General features: G+C 36.6%; 2 protein-coding genes across 2 annotated transcripts in view; both read left to right on the top strand.

Annotated features, from left to right (window-relative positions):
• Positions 1-22,778, top strand: part of LOC134815202 (immunoglobulin-binding protein 1-like) — a 52,296-nt gene that overhangs the window by 10,369 nt on the left and 19,149 nt on the right. The gene's annotated exons all lie outside the window — the stretch shown is intronic.
• LOC134815205 (uncharacterized) overlaps positions 3,392-22,778 on the top strand; it is a 95,069-nt gene continuing 75,682 nt past the window's right edge. The window contains exon 1 of the mRNA XM_063823718.1: positions 3,392-3,398. The gene's annotated coding sequence lies outside the window, so the exon portion shown is untranslated. The remainder of the gene's footprint in view (positions 3,399-22,778) is intronic.

The raw sequence follows: 22,778 nt of genomic DNA on the forward strand, positions 1-22,778 counted from the left end.
TTTCTGATCGACGCCGGTCTTTGGTGTTTCATTATAGAGGAAGAAGTTTACGACGATGTACTATAGACTTGGTAGGTTACATCAAAATGTACGTTGAACGAAAATATAGGTCGATAACTTTAAGATATCTATTCAGGATCTATCAGAGAAAATAACTCTGCTTCTAAAGTACTGTTTCAAAACCAGTAGTACAGCAGCTCTATGGGTATTATTACCACTCAACATGATTACACTAGGTAAATGGACCTTCATAGAGCAGTGAGGTTGACTTTGCACGACTACAATATGCTATTTATCAGCAGTAGCTTTGATGCTGCTACTTCTGCAGCCAGCTGGGGGAGGGGAAGTATGCAAAGCTTTAGACTGTATTTGGTGGCAGGATGCTACTTTTTAGTTAGTATGGGGCGCTTTATAAGACCTATAATGTAACTGGGCTTCACAACGGTTTGTTAAACGTCACGAGTGGGCCGGAGTGTGGACTGTCCTCTCCCATAGAGCAGAGTCTTATGAGGGCGGCTAATATAGTGGTGGCATTTTAACAAGTGGAAGGATGCGTAATCGTGAGGTCCGTCACAGTTATGGGTGGCACCGGAATCAGATGGCTTGAATATCAGTTTTTGGAGATTACATTTAGCTAATTCATCGATGCGAGGTGTACCAATAATGCTGGGCATCCATGAGATCTTACAAGTCATCTATCAAGAAAACTGTGATGTATTTGGATAAAATTTATAACTTGGTTTAAAGTTACTGTCGACTTTACAGAATCGAAGATAGAAAGGATCTAAGTTAATATCTGTTTCGATGGTCTTATATCACAGCCTCGGCGAACGATGAGGTGAATCCCGAGGAATGTTTGGCGTTGGGGCTGTCCTTCAACGTGAGCTAGTTGGAGTTGACATTCATCGATAAGATAAGGTCTAACGGTAAAGTACAAGACTTGACACAACTAGAAAGAGGTTAAAGGGAATAATAAAGCTTTGCATCGTCGATCCGTTGAAGTGTTTTAACCGTTAGTCTTGGTTGCTGTAGAGAGACTTCAATAGAGGATTTGCAATTACCATACGAGTTACTGTGGTGACCGATGAGCTTATTTGATCTATATCACGATGATGGAGGAAATCTAAATAAGGATGCTCTTGGTATAAACCAATCTACTCTTTTTAAATTTTGCAGCTTCACGATCCACTTAGTCATTGATGGAGGTGGCTAATTCACCACACTAAAAGCTCAATTTAAGGGTGGGGACAAATTATGGTGACGGTAGCAATGGAGTATTGAAGCTTTATCCCTAAAAATCGGAAGTTATACTGTGATTTTTGATGGGATTGAGACTTATACTAAAGATCACAGACAAGAGGAGAGTAAAAAGAGTTCTGTGCTAATATTGATGTAAAGAAATCCCACTTTTGTACTGTCCACCAAAAGAATTTTCTGAGCAACATCAATAACAAAAATAGAACTGATCGACCTTATATTCTCAAGCATTTTTACTGTTATGGTATTGAAGTGTCGAGCTTGTAACGTTGCTGATACTTTAATTGAAAAAGAAAACATTGGAAAATGTCATCCTTGGGCGATTTGAGTGAAGGAGAGGTTACCGATATAGTTCAAGTCTATTAGTACCTTCATGCAACAGTGACATCACAATGATATTTATCTACAACGAAGAAGGGTAAATTTTCAATCAAAGAAATCTCAAGTCACTAGATATAGAAAAGGAGATACTTTTTAATCATAGTTTTCAGGTTGTGATAGCGTCTGTGGTCTGTTTGGTTTTAGCTAGGGTAAAGTGCTAAAGAAAGCTCTCACTTTGTTGAGCTAGTTCTGTTGGCAAACATTATTTCGGTGAGAGAATCAAACGAAAATATTTTTGAGGCACGGCTATGTTTCTTGAGTACATTTATGGAGACAAGAAAAAAGACTCTTTCTGCTTTGAGCTTCCTAGATTACAATAGGTATGGTAGAGAAAAAAAGAGTATCAATCCGAAATAGGACTACCTCCAACAATAGCTTCAGGCACCGGGAAGCACATCCTTAGAGACTTACTTACTGTACCATATAACTGAGTCATGTTAAGAGGTGAGAGAGTCTGAATCCCTTGACTACGGCTGGAAATTGGGCTCTGGTGGCACTTAAAACAGTTTGCACAGAGTCTAATTTTGAACCTTATATGTGTAACTGTTCTGTCGATGTGGAAAAGGCCTGTTTACTTTATGAATGTTCATGTAGGAAATATGGCTTCAATGTTTGCAGGCTTTGTGACCGATGCATGGTATGAACTGCACAAACATTAGACATGATGAAACTGAAGAACAAGCGATTTTGATAAATATAAATGTGTATTAATAATTGTCATGTTACTTACTGAGGGAAATAATTTTAGACTAACTGTATTTGTTATTTGTAGTAAGTAGTTTTACATAGATTTGAAATAAAGCGTGTTAAAAATACATATGGTGTATTTTTTTTCGATAATTTACTAAATTGAGAAAAATTCGAAAAAATTCATTTATTTCGAAAAATAAAAGTCCATGTTCTGAAACTTATCATTCGACTGCCATAATGTGGCCATTGCGGTCATTTTTCACCCTTATGGAGAGATCTCAAGAACTTCGGGAGCCGAATAACCAATTTTTAGGGGTGGGGCGTTTATGTGTTCCTGAGAAAAAATGACTATAAAAATTATTGCCAAAGTTTCAGTGGAGGATTTTTTTGTGGTTCCTGGGACATGACAAAAACAATTCTGTAGACAAAACTTGTTATAATTTGTTCCAGATGACATAACGAATTCTTTCCCAAACTATTTTTAATACCGTTATATACTACGTTAACTTAACTAACTATACACACACAACTTCTATTGACTATACTTTAATTTCCTCTCATTACTAATCTACAACAATTAACTACTTACAGTTACTTTTATGTTTTCCAATTAACCCCCCTCCCCCCCCCCCCTTTTTTTTTTTCCGGGGGGCCCCCCCCCCCCCCCCCCCCCCCCCCGGGGATCCTACAAGCTTTTTTTGATAGTATAGTAGCTACTTTGAAAATAGAAAATCTTCTGCTTATGCCTTGCAGTTTGCACGGTCAACCGAGAATTAAGAGTGTAGCGTTGGAGCGACACATCGCCCCCGTGCGCTCTGCATCTGCACCACACTACCACTAACTGGAGGGGATATTTAAAAATACAAGTGATATGAAGGTTTTTATTAGCAGGAGCTTTCAAAGATACTTGTGTAAATTGTCTTCAGCTCAACTGCCAACACTAAGCTCGTCCTGATCAACCTAGCACTTACTTTTCTATTGCACTTTGAGTATCTTCGCATTCATTTCAGTGTCAATGTTTAAACTATACGTCACAAACACCGGCAATTAAAATTGAAATACATTTATTGTGAAAATATATTATTAGTTCACTATTTCCCTAACTTCCCAGTTATCCGATCGGTCAGTAGTAAAGAACAAATTGTTCTTACGCATATTAAATTTGCACGATCATGTGATAGGGGCTGAAATTATCATTTGATGTTTTAGTAGTCCAGATTTAGTAGATTACATTTAAGTTGAGTAATTATGTCAATGGATGCAGGTATTTTTCAGCATACGGTCGGAGTTGGCCTGCAGGAATGAACCCCGTTTCTTTCTGATTCGAAGTCAATGTTGGGACTGCAGATATAACCTGTTTCCTATGATCACGTAGTCAAATGTTGGACTGAAAGATCTTACCTATTTTTCTTACTGATCGCGAGTTATTGTGACGGCCGGATGGATAGCGTTGTCGGTCACGGATTGTTTATATGTTATATGTTATGCATAAATGAATCCGTTTCTTGCGGACACGAAGTGTGATGTAATTCGTTTTATTTATACTTTCAATCTTGTAATCTCGTAATCATTTCTATGAAATTGTCTGTAGTTATTTAGTACATGTTATTTGTTTATGTACGAATTTGTATTTAGCAGTCATGACGTATCATTTGAAACTTATTTACCTGCAATTTCAAATTGGTAAAAACTATCTTTCTACTAATTCTAGAATGATCTTTGTACATTGTACGACCGCACGTGAAAAGTTGTTAAACGATCATTTTTATCGGTTTTGTGTAATTATTCGTTGTGGTAATTATAGTTGTGTTCATTGCGAGCTATATTTACTTTAATGGGCTGTATACTCGGTCGTGAAAGATATTTTTGATGCGATTAAAAAATGATAAAAAATTACGATTAGCTTCCTTTGTGTGACAACGGGCCCTCTTTTAGTTTCTTTATAATAACAAAGAATACTTTTATTTTTATGTAATTCTGTTGAATTCAAAATTGTATTTCAATCGTGGATTTTTAAAAAATTTCTAATTTCCTTATTGTACACAATTCCTGTATTTCTGATTTCATCGTCTTCAAAAAATTCGTGATAGACATAAACCCTCTAATAGACAATCATCGAACAAGATGTACGTGCCGGGGTTAAATACGACGCTAATTGTCAGCACTGCGCGCGCGCAGACACGTACCAATCTTATGTGGGCTGATCTGTTTGTGGCCTATCCCTTTCTTGTGAAACATGCGGTCACGCAGTACGCGTAGGCACATGGCTATGTGAAACTTCTGAGTCATCATCTTTCTCTTCCTCCTTCGGGAACCCTTCAAGGACAATCGTCGAAGGCGAGTACTACACTGCACCTTACATATATTGAATTTAACGGGTGTACTCGTAAATATTTGTTGAACTACGTTGCATGCACTTTGGTGGCTTGATGCGCGCGGCGAAGGCGGAAATTATCTTTGATATTTGGATAGAACACATATATCAAAATATTTGTTCTTGAGTGACGATGTCATTCTCTTCGCATTTCCGCCGATTGATTAGATCTGTGGTTGCGAGAAGCATTATTTGATGGCGCCGACCCAGTAGTGCTTCGCGCTTCAATATTTGTTCAATTGAGGAGTCAAATCGCGCGGCGTCCTGGTTTGGTTATAAACTACAAAATTGACATCCTACGGAAGGACAGGAGCTTGACGTCAGCATGAGCAATTAGGAATTATCAAATTCATGCTGGATAGACAGATTTGGAAAAAACTATTCTCTGTTCGGACGGTGAATCCGCCCTAAGTCTAGTCGAGTCGGTTAATTATAAGTCTGTAACCGGGTGATACTCGTACAAATATTTGTTCCATTTTCCCTTTATTACCGCTGACGGAGTCCAATTCGGCGCGCGTCTGGTATGTTATAAACCTTCACAAGATCAAAGATTAGTTCGAGTATAATTATTTTGCCAATCAGTTCGAAGCCATGCCCTCAATCCTCAGTGAATTACAAATAGAATTCCCTGTCTTAGCAAAAAACTGCATGTAATTGGAACATTTCATTGATCTATCTAAAGCGTTTGACAAGATCTCACATGAAAAACTACTTAATAAACTAGACAACTATGGAATAACGTGGGAAACGCCAATAGATCATCGTGTTATCTCTCTTAATAGATATCAATATGTCTCTGTAAGGGGCGAAGAGTCTGACCCCCATAAAAAAAAGGCTTTTTGGGGTGCCCTGTTCTCTTTGGAGTTCCATTGTGGCTCCTTGTCTCGGACCCTTGCTATTTTTAATAATATGTTAACCGACTTATTTAGAACAACTGATTTCTGGGCAAGTCATATATTTGAAGATGACACCAAACAAATTCGTAGTAGATTGATTGTAGAAAAAAACTGTATGAAAGAGCGAAACGGAAATTCTCCGGTTTGTTACACCAGAGTTCATGAATGCACATTATTACATATAAATATAAAGAATGCTGATACTTACATCAATCTGTCACGTACAGCACTGTATATTGAGGCAGTTAACGAATCAGAATAATATATAATCTGAATAAATACGGTAATAAAGCAAGTTAGATAGACAGTTTTTCGGTGTTATTATTGACGAAAAGCTTAAATGGATGATCCAAATAAGAAGAAAGGAATCAACAATCAAGTATAAACAACATTTTATTTAGTATCAATAAAGCAGACAAAGTATATTCTTCTATTAATATAACTTGCACCGAAATTTAGATCAGTTATCTATAGGGATTTGCGTAGCAAGAGATTGATTAGAATGGTATATACCTTTTACAATGTTATAGTCGAGAAGAATCCATGGGTGATACAGGTCGGAGAGTGCAGACAAAAGTTTCGCACCCTCCTTTGCTCCTGAGTTCTTTGGTTGGATAGAATTTAAGCAAACTTGGTCGTTTATACTCAGTCCCATTCTTAAAAGAAAGTAGTATTAAATATGGTCTAGAGTTTAGCTTCGTTCAATAATAACAATATCTATATAATCAATATCTTTACCAGATAAACCTACCGAATAAATTAGTAAATATCAATCAATTTAAATATTCCGATAAAAAATTTTATTAAATTTAGAGATTTAGATCTAAAAAACATTACAAAAGATGGTTTTTTTTTTTTTTTTTTTTTTTTTTTTTTTTTTTTTTTTTTTTTTTTTTTTTTTTGTCGCGATACATCACCAATGACCACAGTCATATAGAGGTGGCGACACTTCCATTGGGGGCAGCGTCATACTGGAGTCCATCCATCTGCATTTTGCACCATTGCCCATGAGGGACATGGATGATAATACCTGCCAAGGTATCAGCCGAATCGGGGTTGACCTCCGGGAGATGTTACTAAACTGGTCCCTAGGTCAGTTCTGGGTGGTTTACCCTGGCGTCTTAAAAACACCATGAAAGATGACGCCCGTGTCTGAGTAATGTGGTCTTCGAGACTTGGTGAGACTTAGGTTGATAATGGCGTTGAGGGATGTGCTTACGTTTGGATAGTGTGTTTGTTGGTGGTGGGAAATGTATTGTATACTTTTTCCTCTTTGGTGGCTGAGCTAAACGTGAGTTTGTGACGTCACGATGAGGAGGACTCTCACATCTGTCCAGTTTAACTGGAGCAGGGATCATATTGTAGCACCAGGAAATACAGGTTTGATCCAGGGTCTCATTTATGTAATTACACACATTACCACGTTGAGTGTGGAAACTGGTGTGGTAACACTATACATTACTCCACATAACACTCCACAATGTTAGCAGATACTCCCATTGCACTACCCATTGTAGCGATATACCATATACACTCCACATGTGCGATACTCCCATACCACTCCACATTTGTGCGTTACTCCATGACACTCCAAATTAGCGATACTCCCGTTTCACCTCCCATATTGTAGAGATACTCAATTACACTTCCCACATTGTAGCCGATATTCCCATTACCTCCCATATTGTAGCGATACTCCAATTATAATCCCACATGTAGCGCATACTCCATTTACACTCCCAATTTGTAGCGGTACTCCCATTACATCCCATTGTTGTCGCGATTTACTCCATTACACTCCATATTGTAGCGATATCCCGTACTACGCCCACATGTAGAGATAAACTCACAATTACACTCACCATATTGAGGATATCCATTATCACTCCCACATTGTAGCGTACTCCCCCAATTACACTCCCTTATTGTAGCGATACTCCATTACACTAACACATTGTTAGCGAATACTCCCATTACACTCTCGAGGGGGCGGCAAATTTGACAAACAGGGGAGAGCAGCAAACCCTTGGGGGCATAATTATTGTTAGAGACTGGCAAGCAGATTGGCTATATTAACAACTTGGTTTAATCGGTTTGGCTTGTCATGATCCGAAATACCGCCACTGCGGCGTGAGGTTAGTGGTCACTGTGGGAATGTCGGTGAGTGTTCATTGGTTACTTGGGGAAGCAAGTTCTGTTGCGCGCACACCGTGTTTATGACTGCGCGCCAATCTTTGCTTATTTTGGGGTTAGTCGATCGTTTTTTGTCCGGTTGACGTCCTGGTACAGAAGGGGGCCACCACTAGCGCTGTCGCTCTTAGTAACCGAGGAGCTGGCGTATCATGGCCACATGGTTTTGCGAGTTGCCTGTGTAGTTCAACTGGTTGTATTCATAGCCACCATGGCATTGCGAGTCCTCGATAGGACATGATTCTTTTATTAGACACGAATGCTGCCTCGCCACAAAGTGACACTGAGGCGACAGAAATGAGCCTGAAGAACCAGTAAAACCTGACAAGGTTTCCCACACAGATGGTTAAAAAGCGCCACCCAAAATCGATTGAAAGATTTCTGTGATAGTACAATCATTGAAAGTAATAGTAAAGTGTGCGCCGCTGCAATTAGACTTGATTACGCAATTTAAAATTTGTTTGGAGTCAAGTTCTTTTTGAGTAGCTGGCTGTTCTTGTATGAATAGTGCATTTGTGTTCTCCAGTTATTATCATGCTAAGGGACGTTTCGAAGCAATTGCTTGAAGTTAAAATTTTTTTATAGAACAGCGTTCCTAAAGCTTGGCTGCTTAAACAAAAGGTATTTGATTTATGTAGGAGAATAACGTGAGCAATCGTGCCGGTTATGAAAATGTGATCTGTCTCATAAGGGAGTATGGAAGTGGTACTTGTTAATCTTAGAAAATTTATGACTGCAGTGATATTTGTAACAAGTTTTGAGCCGTAAGTATTTATAATCTATTTAAAAATGGGTTTTTTTGTATGTTCATATTTCAAAGTGTTTATGGTATTGTTTGTGCATCCGATATGTATGTAGGTGAATTGTGGTGTTTATTAATATGTGTCAAGGACGCAATGGTTTCCTTATACAGTGATTCTGTGTGATTACTAAAGATATCATTGGACGTTCTTTGAGGACAACACCCACACACTTATACCGTAACTGAGATGTGATTCAATAAGGAGCATTATTTATTTCAAATATAGTTCAGAAAGGTAGCGAGTGCCGAATTCTGCAGATTGCACCAGTCATAGATCGCAGTTTTTTACGGATGTTAGTGATGGGGCAATCCAGTTTAGCTTACTATTTATTAACAACACCTACGAATTGGTATCCTTGACTTCTAGTAATAAACTTTACCATTGATTGAATATGATCTAGATTCATTGCGGATAGCAAATGGTCTGGTCTGTGCACAGGTGTCATCATTTCTCCAGAGGCTGCGTTTAAAATTGTTTGTAGCAGCATTTGGACCTGTTTGATATGAATTAGATTACATTTCATGTAAATCGAGGGACTTGTTTAAGTACTAGTTTGGCTTTTTTGTATGATGTTCTCTAGATGGTCTGATATAGAAGATATCTAGTTGTCAGCAGCATAAAGTACAAATTTATTCTCACTGTCTGAAAAGCAGTTTAATATATCGTTCATTACAATAGGATGAGTACGGCCCTAGAATTGGACCCTTGTGGTACTCCAAATTTACGTTCCATTGTTTTCTGATGGTACATAGTGCATACATTCTTACTGACACTTTATGTTAGTCACAAATAGTTTTTAGTAAGGTAGAGCTGTGCCCTAATACCGTGGAATTTAATTTGCATTAAAAGATCTATCGTGATCAAGGGTGTCAGAAGGCTTTGTCGAGTCAAATGAATATCCAAACGTAGGACATGTTTATTGCTTGCAGAGGACTTAGTAACGGGTTATGATTGTGTAGAGCTTGGCGTGGTTGAATTGGCTTTCTTAATCCACAACTGTGGTTGTTAGTTACCACCTTTTAGATGTGAAGAAATTATAGAGGGTTTATATAATTATCCTGCTCGAAGATCTTTCCAAATAAAGTATAATATGTTACAGGCGATAATTTCAATGCATTCTTTATTGTCTTTCTAGGTATAATTGAATAACTTTTACCAGTTTTAAAATACTTGGGAAATGACCACTTTGTATAAATGTGGTTGTAAAGCCTAGCCAAATTTATCTGCAATGAGTTTTGACGGTTTTCTTTCAACAACTACAGTAATGTCAATGGCCTTTCCATTTTGAAAACATCTGGATCACCTCATATATAATTTTCTTTGCATTAGTTTTCTTACAGGTCATTATGTAGTCAGATTACCGATATTAGAAATAAACTGAGAAATTTTCTACTGGTTCCAGTGGAAATACTATTGTTTGACAGTACTTTTTTATGAGAATACTTGCAAGAGATGTACAAATATTCCAGAATTTTGTTAGCACAATTATTGTTCTGCACGTACTCTATGGCCCATCTATGACAAAATCGTCTTTACATCTAGATATATTTTTTGCCACGAGTTCATTTATAATTTCCCACGGTCTTTGTTGAGTTCAATAGCTGTACTCTAGATATGTTTTGAGTATAGCACATGCCTTTGCCATTTAATTGAGCTCTTGAGAAAAACTGTCGAATTATTGTTGTATATGTCGGCTTGTTTGGATCCCAATCAGGTTGTATTAATGTAAAGTCTTCTTCACTTCGAAATACAACACTAGCTTTCTTGTCGATGGAGTTTAAGAAGGCCTGGGTGGAGCAAGTGGTTATGTGTTACGTTTCGTTGGTTAAGGAGTTTAGAAGTTTGCAAGTCATTTCTATCTTTTTTGAAATAACTGCACGATAGAGTCAAATGTGTTACAGCTGTTGGTGGATTCTATCTATTCGTTTTCATATTTCAGACAGAGCTTCTCTAAGTTAGCATTCAACTATAGTCGTAGTGTATAGTCATTTTTGTCTGATGAATAGGTGTTGGCACAGAGTCAGGGGAAAGTTTCAATAGATGTGAATATAGGGGGATGGTTGGAGATTTGTCTGATAGAGCTCTTGTTGTTTTTTATCTTTTGGTTAACTTTCTGTGATTGGACTCGGTATTTTCGTCCCAGCGAGTGGGACGTTGTTGCTCGCCAGTAAAACAGCTATACTGCAAGTAGATGACACTAATTTTTCTACAACCACAAAATATTAAATTATAATTGTGTCTGTATGGCGCATAATGGACATAATTTGATATTCTCGAGCCGTCGTGGCGGTGAGAGTTATTCTGAACCACTGCATGCCCCTACGATTGCTCACCTTGTGAGCTCAAGCATTTGTTTGTTGTTGTGTTGTGTTGAAAGGGAAAAATTACTTGACTTTAATTCATCATCGCGATTTTAATCAGATGAGCTATGAATATAACGATTCACTTTAGTAATGGATCAATCTTATTATATGATTAGATCTTTATAAAACAAACGATCTTGGCATACAATAGATTATAATGCGGGGTTGGTGGATTTCTATAATAAATTCGACACTTCAATTTACAGAATGCTTGATAGAGTAAGCAAAATTATTATCAGACTTTTCACTGCGCATGAGTAACTGGTGGATAAGCTTCGGTAAAAGCGGATCGGACAAAAAAGTCAATGCGGCACTGGGTTTGGTATGTCGGTCGTTTCTTATTGTCCATTATCTACGTTTACTGCTTGTGTAGTTATAAAACAATAGTGAGTTTCTAAATATACGCTTTAAACGATTTAGTATGAATTGAATGAATCTACTGTCAATCAGCACTCTTATAACCAAAAGCATGAGTAACTGTAGTGATGTATGATTTCTAGATACTTTAATAATTTTGGCGCTCACAGGGTTCCTCAAGACATGATTGCGGCTAAGGTTACTGCTAACTGCGCAGGGACCTTCAAGCTTAAATTTATTCAACTTATGAGGCAGTCTAACCAACGCGTGGCTTTATTTTTATTGATATTATAGTTTTGATTTTAGTAATAAATTCCAAAATTTAAATTTGTTTTAACAAAAAAAATTTGTTGTTCCAATTTTCGACAATATTTTAACGGGCGTACTTGTTAAAAGTTATTTGATTTAAATATTACCGTGGACGAGTCCCAAATGGCGCGGTCGGTAGGTTATAAACCTTACAACAAAAAATTGATCAACGAAAGTCAATCTTATAGTTGCAAAACAACAATATTGTCGATGTGCGACGCAATGCAAAATTTAAATATTTCGACAAAAGCTATATTCAGCAATTCATATTAATTGTGCTTTTTACGGGCGAAAAATAGTGAAAACTTGATAAACTAATAATATTTTTGAGCTTTTTTTTCTTCTTTCAAAAATCAAGAGTGATACTCGTAAAATAGTTGTTTCAGTTTTAAATACTTACAACACTACTATATAAACACAATAATTTCTAGGTCCCAATGTCAAAGCGATGAAGAGATATGACGTGCCGTTTGTATCCTAGCCAGGCATCTATTCCTGGGCTACAAGTATTGGACTTCGCCATTTTCACCTCCTCACGCCTTTTCTCCTCCATTTCATCACATCACTATGGATCTGAATTCTAGTTACAATGTTTTTAAAAATCGTTTTCATTACAATGAGCTGAAAGCTCTCACGGCAGTGTTGAGAATGTCATGAAACTTAAGAGAAAATTCTGTTAAAATGCGAGGTCTTCTTGGAGTTGCAATCAGATTTTGTTTAGAACACAAGAGTGTTAACATGGACGTGGATGGTCTGAACTTGAATCACTTAGGCCAGCAAAACTGCTGTTGAAAAATGCCTCTAAGTGGCTCACTTCGACTGGAGAAGAATATGTATGGTCTTCTTCAAATGGTCACACCAACGACTAGGGAGCCAATCGATCTGTTAAATTATCTTGGGATATCTGAGCTTATGCTTTATATACATCTCCAAGTTTTGGCTGCAAGCTAAATCAATGCCTAGGCAAGCATGTACACAGTTGGTTCTTGTGCAATCTAGGTACCACAACGACGACGTGGTGTTTTGACCGTCGAAAGGTATTTTTCTATGTAGTTTCATTTGGAGCTGAGAGGACCATCGACATAATTCCAGAAGAAGGCGGATAGCGATGTAACAATAAATGCTATATCACCCCAAAAGGATGACAGTTTGTATATATGAAACCGGGGTGTCAGGAATTTGTCTTCACAAGGTTGTGCAGAGAGCCTCAGTTTAATGGGCTCGGCTAATTGCTGATACTTTTCGCGGCCAGATACAAGACAGATACAATAATGTATGTCAAGAGCCAGAGGCCCGCACTACAATTCACTTATGCCGCCCACACCACTCAAACACCACTCAACCTTTTACCTACCGAAATACTCCAAGATAACCGTAAGAGCAGGAAAACCACTGTTGTTTGGTACCGTCAATGACAAAATTAGTACTGGGACAATTAAGTTGGATTCCGGGGACGGAAAGTAAATCAATGTGTCTCAAGTGGTGCAAAAATTATGAGAATCACGTAACATTCATAATTTTCATAAAACTCATGCAGCTGCGGAAGCTGACGATATTGAAAAAATTTATTGAGTGTTGGTACTAATGACATTTACATTCTAAGTATGGGGTACAGATCCTTAGGATGTATCTCACTGAATTAATTGACCCAATAAAGCAGTTATTTCCCGCTGCAAGTTTACTTTATCCAATGTTGTTTCCTATTAAATGTTTATATTTCTACAATAGCAAAGAAATGTCTAGTTTATTAATCTACTTAAAGACTTATGCCTAAATAATAATTGGTGTTCTTAGACTGTTTCCTGTCTTTTTAAAAAAACTCGAGACTTTAGATCATGTAATGAACTTCTATACATGATTGGCGTTCATCCTCATATGAGAGGAGTAGGTTTATGTCCATTGGCTTAGTTTGTTTGTAATCGATCACAGTTTTGGACCAGGGTTGTAAATCAACTCTTCTGGGAATTTAAATACTTTGCTCTTTCTCTCCATATATATTTTGCTTAAGTCGTTGGCCTAATATTAAAACTCAAACAAATCTACTGATTTATCTTTTCATCCTTTTATGCTCAATTTCGGTACATTGGTCTCTGTCCTATTTTCCAATTTGTTAGACATTGAAATCGGTTAGACTTAGAATAGGTCTTTTTGCATGCAAAAGGCTCGTACTCAGTCAAGAATGCACTTATTACATATCAACAGTTTTTACTAACTAAATTTACACATTTAAGCTATCTCATACACCACCCACACATCAACTAACAATTATATTAATATATGTGTCTCTTTATTCTCTATCATGACTTATCTCTTTTCTCCAATCTTCTTCCACGGTTAGGTCCATGAACACGCTATTACCCCCTAGATTCTAATATTCATTCCATCTATACTCCTTGGCAGCCCACGAGTATCTTTATTACCATTTCTTGCTTGCTCCCATCATCAAAACTTTTCTTAGTAATTATCTCTCATCGGTTTATATGAAATCCGTTCTTCTCCCCTGGTGAGACTGAATAGTGTCAAAGTATTCCAGCCGTCTCAGGCGTCTAGTATCTTTATTCATTCTTTGGGTTTTCTCTCTTACTTTCTCTTTGATAATCTTGTTAATCCTTCGATGCTTAATCCAGGTCCCCAACTCTATGTGTTACTCTACCCAAAATGTCATAGGTCTCATCTACTTTCAGTAACCTAAGCTCCTTCTCCATCCCCTCTTGATGGTAATAAGATTTCCGAACTTCAATCTTTGCTAAACATAGAGCAGCTGACATAATTGCCCCGAAATGAGATTGGCTACTAATAAAATCTATTTCTAGCAACGAAATCTTTCCATCTTCTCAATTGAATCTTCACCGAAAAAAATGACAGAACGACGGAATGATTAACTCAAGATCCTAATATACTAAAAAGTTTAGGGGATAATGGAGGTGGTGTTCTTTGGGCTTGTTCGGTCTGATCTCGACGCCACTACACCCGCCTACAGTTTGCCTGGTGCAGTAAATGCTTGCCGTTAAAATTTCTTTTCCTTAACAAGAGAGATTGTAATCTGTATTGTTATAGAGTAGGAACTTCTTGGGTTACATATTCTGTTGCTAGTTAGTTATTTCGCAAGCTAGTTTCCAAAATGAATCCCCTAAAATCTCTGTTATGGTGATTTAATTCCCCATACAGACTGCTCTATCTTAATCACTGTTCAGTAACTATTGAGCAATCCTTCAAAGATTTTTCAGTGATATTTTCTCTTCTCCTCAGTTGATCAATCACAACCATAAAAGTGGTAATGACATTAGAAATTCTTCTCTGTAATTATGCTACCACAATCGATAACTTGAATGTTGTGATACTATTGTGTGCAAATGATCTTTTCTGTTCACTTTTTCAATTAAAAAGCTCCTTTTCCCGTAGGAAAACTCTAAACGATGAATATCTATAATTTTAAGAAAGCAAACTGGACATGATTAATCGTGGAATTATGCTCGATTAATTGGCAAGTCTAGAATGCCTAGATCTGATTGTCTTGGAAGTTAGTTTAAAGACTGCATTATGATTTCGTTGATATTTATATTCCTAAAGTATTATTATCAGGTTCCTACCGCGTGGTTCGATAGTGTACTTTTTTCTTCTGCCGTAAAAAGATAGACTCAGAGCTAAATTTAAGACTTCTGGTTTATATTCTGATGAGTAATGTTTGTTACTAGCCGTAAAGATTTAAGGGCTTCATCAGCAAAATAAGAGATAATCTTTTTAATAGTGATGATCCGGCTTTATAACTAAGAAGTTTGTCACATGTTTAAGTATCATCATAACTCTCGCGTGTATTCCTATGTGTTAGTTTTTGGCAGTTCGGTTCAATCCAAAGTCAAGCTGATTTTTCAATTCTTTTTTTATAACCAGTTTCGGATCTTCAACTTTATGACATGACATCTCCTATGTCAATGATGTTGATTTTGATTTGACTTCGATCAGCGGGATGTTCGTAAGCTTCTTACCTAAATATAATTTAAACTAAAGCCAGGACAGATGGCATATCGGTAAAATTCTATAAAAAATTGTTACGTAGGTTTAGCTTACACGTATAACATGGATTTTCGTGGATCCTACAACAGCGGACTACATTTCCCACAAGAATGGAATCTTGCAAATGTATGTCCCACATTTATGTAAGAACAGTAAGAAAAGTGAGGTTGTAAAACTTAGACCATTTCCCTTATTGTTTAGTCATGAAAGTTTTAGTTTTTGAGCGCATTGTTAAACTGTATAACTGCTTTCTTTGACAAGTACCGTCTGATCCAGGCAGCATGGTTTTCTAGAGCACAAGTCATGACACAACCATATGGTTGATTTTTGTGATAGCGGGCATTGTCTCTTATCGGAAAACATTATAAATCATGTAGTGTTATTTGATTTTGACTGAAAGGATTTGATTCTGTAAAATCATGATATCTTCTTCATAAGCTAAAGACCTTATATAACATTGGATGGTACACTTAAAATTTCTTACAATTACCGTTCAAGGCCGTTACCAAAGTAGTGGTTAATTGGTAATAATGCAGATGTTCATCTACCTCTTCAGTTAATTCTGGTGTATCCCCAGGGGCTCTTCCTTGGTCCCTTACTTTTGTATTGTTTATCAATGATATTCTCTTGGCTTTCGGATTAATATCCTGATATTGTTTTGTAGGCCTGATGATACAAAATTCTGGCGTAAATACAGTCATCTTTGGATAATACTATTTAAAAGGATATAGGTCTATCTCTGAGCTGGGGCACTTAGTAAACAATAAATGCGATTCCATACAGCATATGTAAAGTGCTTATTGTTTCAGGAAAACCATCTTTTATTCTCTCCATTCGCATATAATCTTTGATGCTATCCTGCTTGGGTATGTAGATTAGAAAAAGATTTGGGGTCGAGGTTACTCCTAGCTCAGTAGGAACATAGTCAGTGCGACAGAATTTATTACTAAGGCTGCAACAACCTTGGTCTATTGGCAGTAGAGAAGTCAATATTGTCATGTTCAGAACGTCGCCGGTCGCTTTACTTCTGGTTCGTAGCAATTCGAAAATTGTTCAACTAATTGGCGCCCTTGTAATACATCACTTTGTGATAAATTAGAAAGTCTCCAACAAGAGAGCTAATTAAAGGATTCTGTCTGAAGAGGGCCGCAGTTATCCACTGAGCAATATGTCAAAAAAAGTGCAAGCTTGTCGAACAATTCTCCCCGTTTGTCTCAATAGTTTTGACTTGAATTGAGCTTTTTTTTTCTTCACAATGTTCTGAACAATGTATTTTCTGTATGCTGACTGCACTATCTCCATTTTATCAGTGCACTTCACGACTAATGCGTTGCCACATCGACCGTCTGTCTATTGGGTCATCATTGTTACCTAAGTTAAGTCAGATTTCACCAACTATGTTACCTCAAATAGCCCACTCGGCAAAATCATTTTTCTACAGGAATCATATACTGTGGAATGGACTCCTTTAAGGTAAGACAGCTTGTGTCTAAGTGTTTTCAAAGCTGAGGGCATAAGAATCTATGAAATGTTTATTGGATAGTGAAACAACAGCTAGCCAGTATCCTTTGCTCCCCACATATATTATTTTTTTTTACTTAATGTTTTTATTTACCTTCCTATACTTTCAACATCATATCACACTTCACGCACACTCACACAATTAATGACCATATCAGACTGTTTCTAATGTATCTTTGGAATTTGAGTATTGAATACCATTCTTGGATATTACTCACAGTTTTCACCATGGGATTTGTTTGTTATTAAAATTGTTTTTATAAATTTTTTGGATTAGATTAATTGATGTAATGGTGTCCAAGTTACTGCGACATAGTTCACTATGTGTTTACTTGTTTGGAGTGCCCATATATTTTACAGATTTGGGCACATATTTTGAACGGTTCTATTTTATATTCATCTTTGCTGTACTCTGTAAAAATTTGAAATTGTATGTATATAAAAAAAAAATATTACAGGACCGTCGAACGAGTCCACTCGGGGCGTCCTGATAGGTCTATAAACCTTATCAATTACAAAGTATTCATGTAATTTATAAAAATGATAAATGCATGTATTGACTTTAAATTACAATCATGCAAAATATTGTCACTCCTATTCATGAAGTTTGAACAAGTAATTTACAAACATGAGCAATTCGAGGAGTGTTCTTGCATTCTCAGGGAAATATAAAAACCTGCGCTTTTTCATAAATAAGAATATAATGTTTTTACTCAACTCAAAATTTAACGCGGAAGATGCATGCGACTGACGACGACAGACGTTCTCCAACTTTATTGGCAGTGTTATTAAAGATCAAGCGCGAGCACAGAAATGTGGTCTTCCTGATTTGGATAATTGGTACAAAAGTTTGCCTCTAGTGGTATATGCAAATTCCACGTGTTGTAGCAAAATAACGTCGAGGTGTACCGAGGATACAAGGATACAAAGGATACAAAAAAGTGATATATTATTTTATTGAATTCACAATAGTTATAATTCTGTATAATTTAAGTTTACCGCTTCTAATCATTTACAAATGTGTAGGGAATAAAATAGAATATGTTCTATTATATGCTATTTTCTTTAAGAATCAATATTTGTATGGTTCATGCATGACATCGTGTAATGTGGGCCTCCTGTGCATTGCAGAGTGTAAAAAAAAGGACGAAAAACTTGTAATTTATTGCTTTCTAAAAGCTTATAGCTCCTAAATATCGAATATTTTGACAGGACATATTGTGAGTGCAATAATTTTATGATTGAAATGTAAATTGAATTTTACCATTTCAATTCGTAACTTGAATCTTTTAATTCTGCATGGACATTTGATTCTGGAGATTTATCCAGAAATTCTTTAGCGACAATATGATCACTATAGTGAACGTGAACCAGTGCCTAACGGGCCGGGTCCGGGATATTCAATATCGCAGTTAAACTGCAGTATAATTAACTTCCAATTTTATTTGAAAACACGCTTTTACATTTTACGTTGTTAACCAGTGCGAAATGTTGACTCGCATCATTCCAACAGGACCACTATTTAAATTATGAGTGAACTCAATATCTAATAGTATACTTGATAGGAATATTGATCTTGAGTTCCCTGCCAAATTAACTATTATCTAGAAATTCATTATGAGGGGAGTGATAGGGAGAGTGATAGAGAAACAACAACACACACTAGTATTTGGTTCACAAATGATCAATTTAATCACTTACCACCCGATCGATTTAAAAAACCTTCATAAATTTGGCTTGTCAGAGTTTTCTCGCGGCACTATACAGAATTTAAAACCTAGGACCCGTAACTCTTACGTTTCTTGTTTAATTAATTTCCCACACTTGGCACAGAAGAGAGACAGACACACATTCCTGGTGATTATTAGTATGATGTTGCTCTATAATGCATTCCTAAACAACACAGTGGTGCGAATTGTTGATTGGTTGGAGTGTTAAAAAATGTATTCTCATTTTCTTTTATGATGACATTCCTATACTCTATCGAACCTCTTGGTATAGAGAAAAGAATTTTTCTTTGTCTTATTTATTTGTGACTAAATGCCTTTTTTATTCGTATTGCTGTGTAAATTAAATTAGATTCTAATTAGAATGACATGTTACCAATTCAGAAGTGTTTCATAAAACGTTTTGTCAGGAAACTGATGCTTCTTTAACCTCCTGCATCTCCTTAGAGCGTTACTCTATTCAGTAATAGTGTTTGTGTGTACACTTAAATTTGATGACACATTTTCACCCCTGTTGGTTTGTTTCTTCTGTACATATCCTGAAGCAAAGAAAAGAACTGAAGCAAAAGCATTTGTTCAATAAATCAGTCAAAGAATAATATCTTTTTCTCTATTCCAAGAGGTTCGATAGTGTATATATTGTAATCATAATAGAAAAATGAGAATCACATTTTTTAACTCTCCAACCAATCAACAATTCGCAACTTTTGGTTTAGGTATGCAATTACTATGCTACCTAAATAATAATAATCCCAGGATGTGTGTATGTCTCTCTGTTTGCTTCCTCATTTGGCTTGTGTCGGAGGAAATTAATTAATCACAGAAAAACAAGGTAAGAGTTACGGGGCTGGTTTTATCTGCTATAGTGCCGAGAAAAACTTGACGAGCAAAATATGCGGTTTTTTTAAATCGATGGTGTGTAGTGGTTTAATTGATCATTTTGTGAAACAAATAACTAATGTGTGTCGTACTGTGTGTACTCTATCACTATCCCTCTATCTCTCCCTCATATTGATTTGCTATATAATTAGTTATTCTGGCAGGAACTCTAAGTGTCAAAGATATGCATATCAAGTATTACTCTTAGTTATGGGAGTGCAATCAAGAATTAATTTGTGGTCTGATTGGAATGAGGAGTTAGACATGCACTGTTTAACTTCGAACAAATGTAAAGGTGTTTTCAAATAAAATTGGCATGTTTATACTGCATTTTAACTGCGTATAGTGAAGTCCACGGGACCCGGCCAGTAGGCACGGGATAACGTCACGAGTAGTGATATATTGTTCTATGATTTCTGGATTAAATCTCTACAGAATCAAAGGTCATGCAGAATTAAAAAAGATCAAGGTTACCGAATTGAAGTGGTAATATTCAGTTAAATTACAAATCATAAAATTTTGCAATCACAATAGTTGTCCTGACAAAATTATTTGATTATTTTAGGAGCTATATGCATTTTAAGCAAGAAATTAATTGTTTTTTCGTCCTTTTTACACTCTTGCAATTGCACAGGAGGCCCACTACAGATGCATTGATGAACCATACAATTTGATTTACTTAAAGAAAAATAGCATTATATTATAATCATTTCTAATTTTATCCTACACATTTGTAATGTATTTCGAAGCGTAGTAACTTAACATTCTATCAGAATATAACTATTGTGAATTAATAAATTATTATACACTTTTTGTATCCTTGTATCTTGTATCACTTGTACACTCGACGTTATTTGTACACGGTGAATTTGCCTTATTCTCACTTAGAGGCAACTTTTGGTACAATTTATCAAAAACAGAGACAAAATTTCTGTGATCGCGCTTGTATCTTATAACACTGAATTTATGTTGGAGGACGTCTGACGTCGTCACTTCGCATGCATCGTCGCGGTTAAATTTTGATTTGAGTGTAAAAACATTAATTTATGGATGTTATGAAAAGCGCGTTTTATTTCCTGAGGAATGCATTACACTCCTTCAAATTGCAATGTTTTAATATTGGTTTTCAACTTCATGCATTGTGACAAATATTTTGCATTGGATTTGTATTAAAGTCACTATCATGCATTTATCATTTTTATAAATTACTTGGAATACTTTTGGGAATTGTAGGTTTATTCTAACTATCAGGACGCTGCGCCGAGTTGGACTCGTCGCGGTCTGTTAATATTTTTTTTTTTTTATTAATCCTATTCAAAATTTTACAGGGAGTACAGCAAAAGATGTAATATAAATAGAATCGTTCAAAAATATTGCCCCCATCTGTTAAAATATGATGGGCAAACAAAACAGGTAAACAATAGTGAACTTATGTCCGCAGTAACTTGGACCCATTACATCGAATTAATTAAATCCAAAAAATTTGTACAAAAACCTAATAATAACAAAAAATCCATGGTGAATAACTGTGGATTTATAGTCAAAATTGGTATTTCAATACGTCAATTCCAGATACATTAGATACAGGTTGATTATGGTATTAATGTGTGAGGTTGTGAGGGTGAAGTGTGTTTGATGTTGATAGTATAGGAAGGTAGATAAAAAACTTAATAAAACAACTAATAATATATGGGGAGCAAGGACTAGGCTAGGGTGTGTTTCACTATCCATAAACATTCCATACGATGCTTAGTGACTCAAGCTTTGAAAACACTGTAGAAACTAATTGTCTTACTGTAAAGGGAGTCATTCCACAGTATATGAGTTCAGTAGAAAGATGATTTGCATTGGCTATTTGAGGTACCTAGGTGTGAGATTTGATTTAACTAGGTAAAAATGATGACCAATAGACAGATGTCGAGGTGGCAAGTTAGTCGAGAAGTGCCTGATATAATGCTGAGATAGTGAGCAGCATACGGAATTAAATTGTTCCGACTTTGTGGAAAACATAAGTATTCAAGTCAAACTTTTGAGCACACCAAAACACCAACCACACACACACAACACAACACAACACCCTACACCACAAACCCACACACAAACTCACCACCCCCCCCCCCCCCCACCACAAACAACCACACCCCCCCCCCCCCCCCCCCCCCCCCCCCCCCCCCCCCCCCCCACACACACAGGAGAATGTCGACAAGACTTGCACTTTTTGAATATGCTCAGGTGGATAACTGCGGCCCTCTTCAGACAGAATCCCATTAATAGCTCTCTTTTGGAGACTTTCTATTTATCACTAAGTGTTTTTTACAAGGGCGCCAGATTTGGACAATTTTCGAATGGTCTACGACCTGGAGAGGTAAAAGCGCCCGACGACGTTTCTGTATCAATGACTATATGGCACATCTCTTTGACCATACCTAGTTGTTGGCAGGCCTTAGTATAAATTTGTCGCATGACTATTCAAACTGAGTTAGAGTTAATATCGACACCAGGTTATTTTCTACTCTACATACAAGAGGAGATCCATCAAGATTATATGCGAATGAGGAGATAAGATGGTTTTTCCTGAAACAATAAGCACGTTTACATTTTGCTGATGGAATAGCTTTTTGTTTCTAAGTGCCCAGTCAGAGAGATAGTCTATAATCCATTTGAAATTGGTATTATCAGAAGTTGAATGTATTTACGCAGATTTGGTTCATCGGCATAACAAAACAATATCAGTATATCCGAAAAGCCAAGAAGGAATATCTTTGCTAAACAATATACAAAATGTAGGGACCAAGGATAGAGCCTGGGGGACACCAGAATTAACCTGAGAGGGTAGATGGACATCCTATACCAATAACCACTCTTGGTAACGGCCTTGAAGGTTATTGGTAAGAAATTTGAGTAAGTGTACCATCAATGTATTTAAAGTTCTTTAGCTTATGAGAAGGATATCATGATTTACTGAATCAAATGCCCTTTGCAAATCAAAATACAAACATGATGATAATGTTTGCGTT

This window comes from Bolinopsis microptera, chromosome 5 (genome assembly GCF_026151205.1).
Source record: "Bolinopsis microptera isolate Bmic1 chromosome 5, MBARI_Bmic_1.0, whole genome shotgun sequence".
Classification (NCBI taxonomy): domain Eukaryota; kingdom Metazoa; phylum Ctenophora; class Tentaculata; order Lobata; family Bolinopsidae; genus Bolinopsis; species Bolinopsis microptera.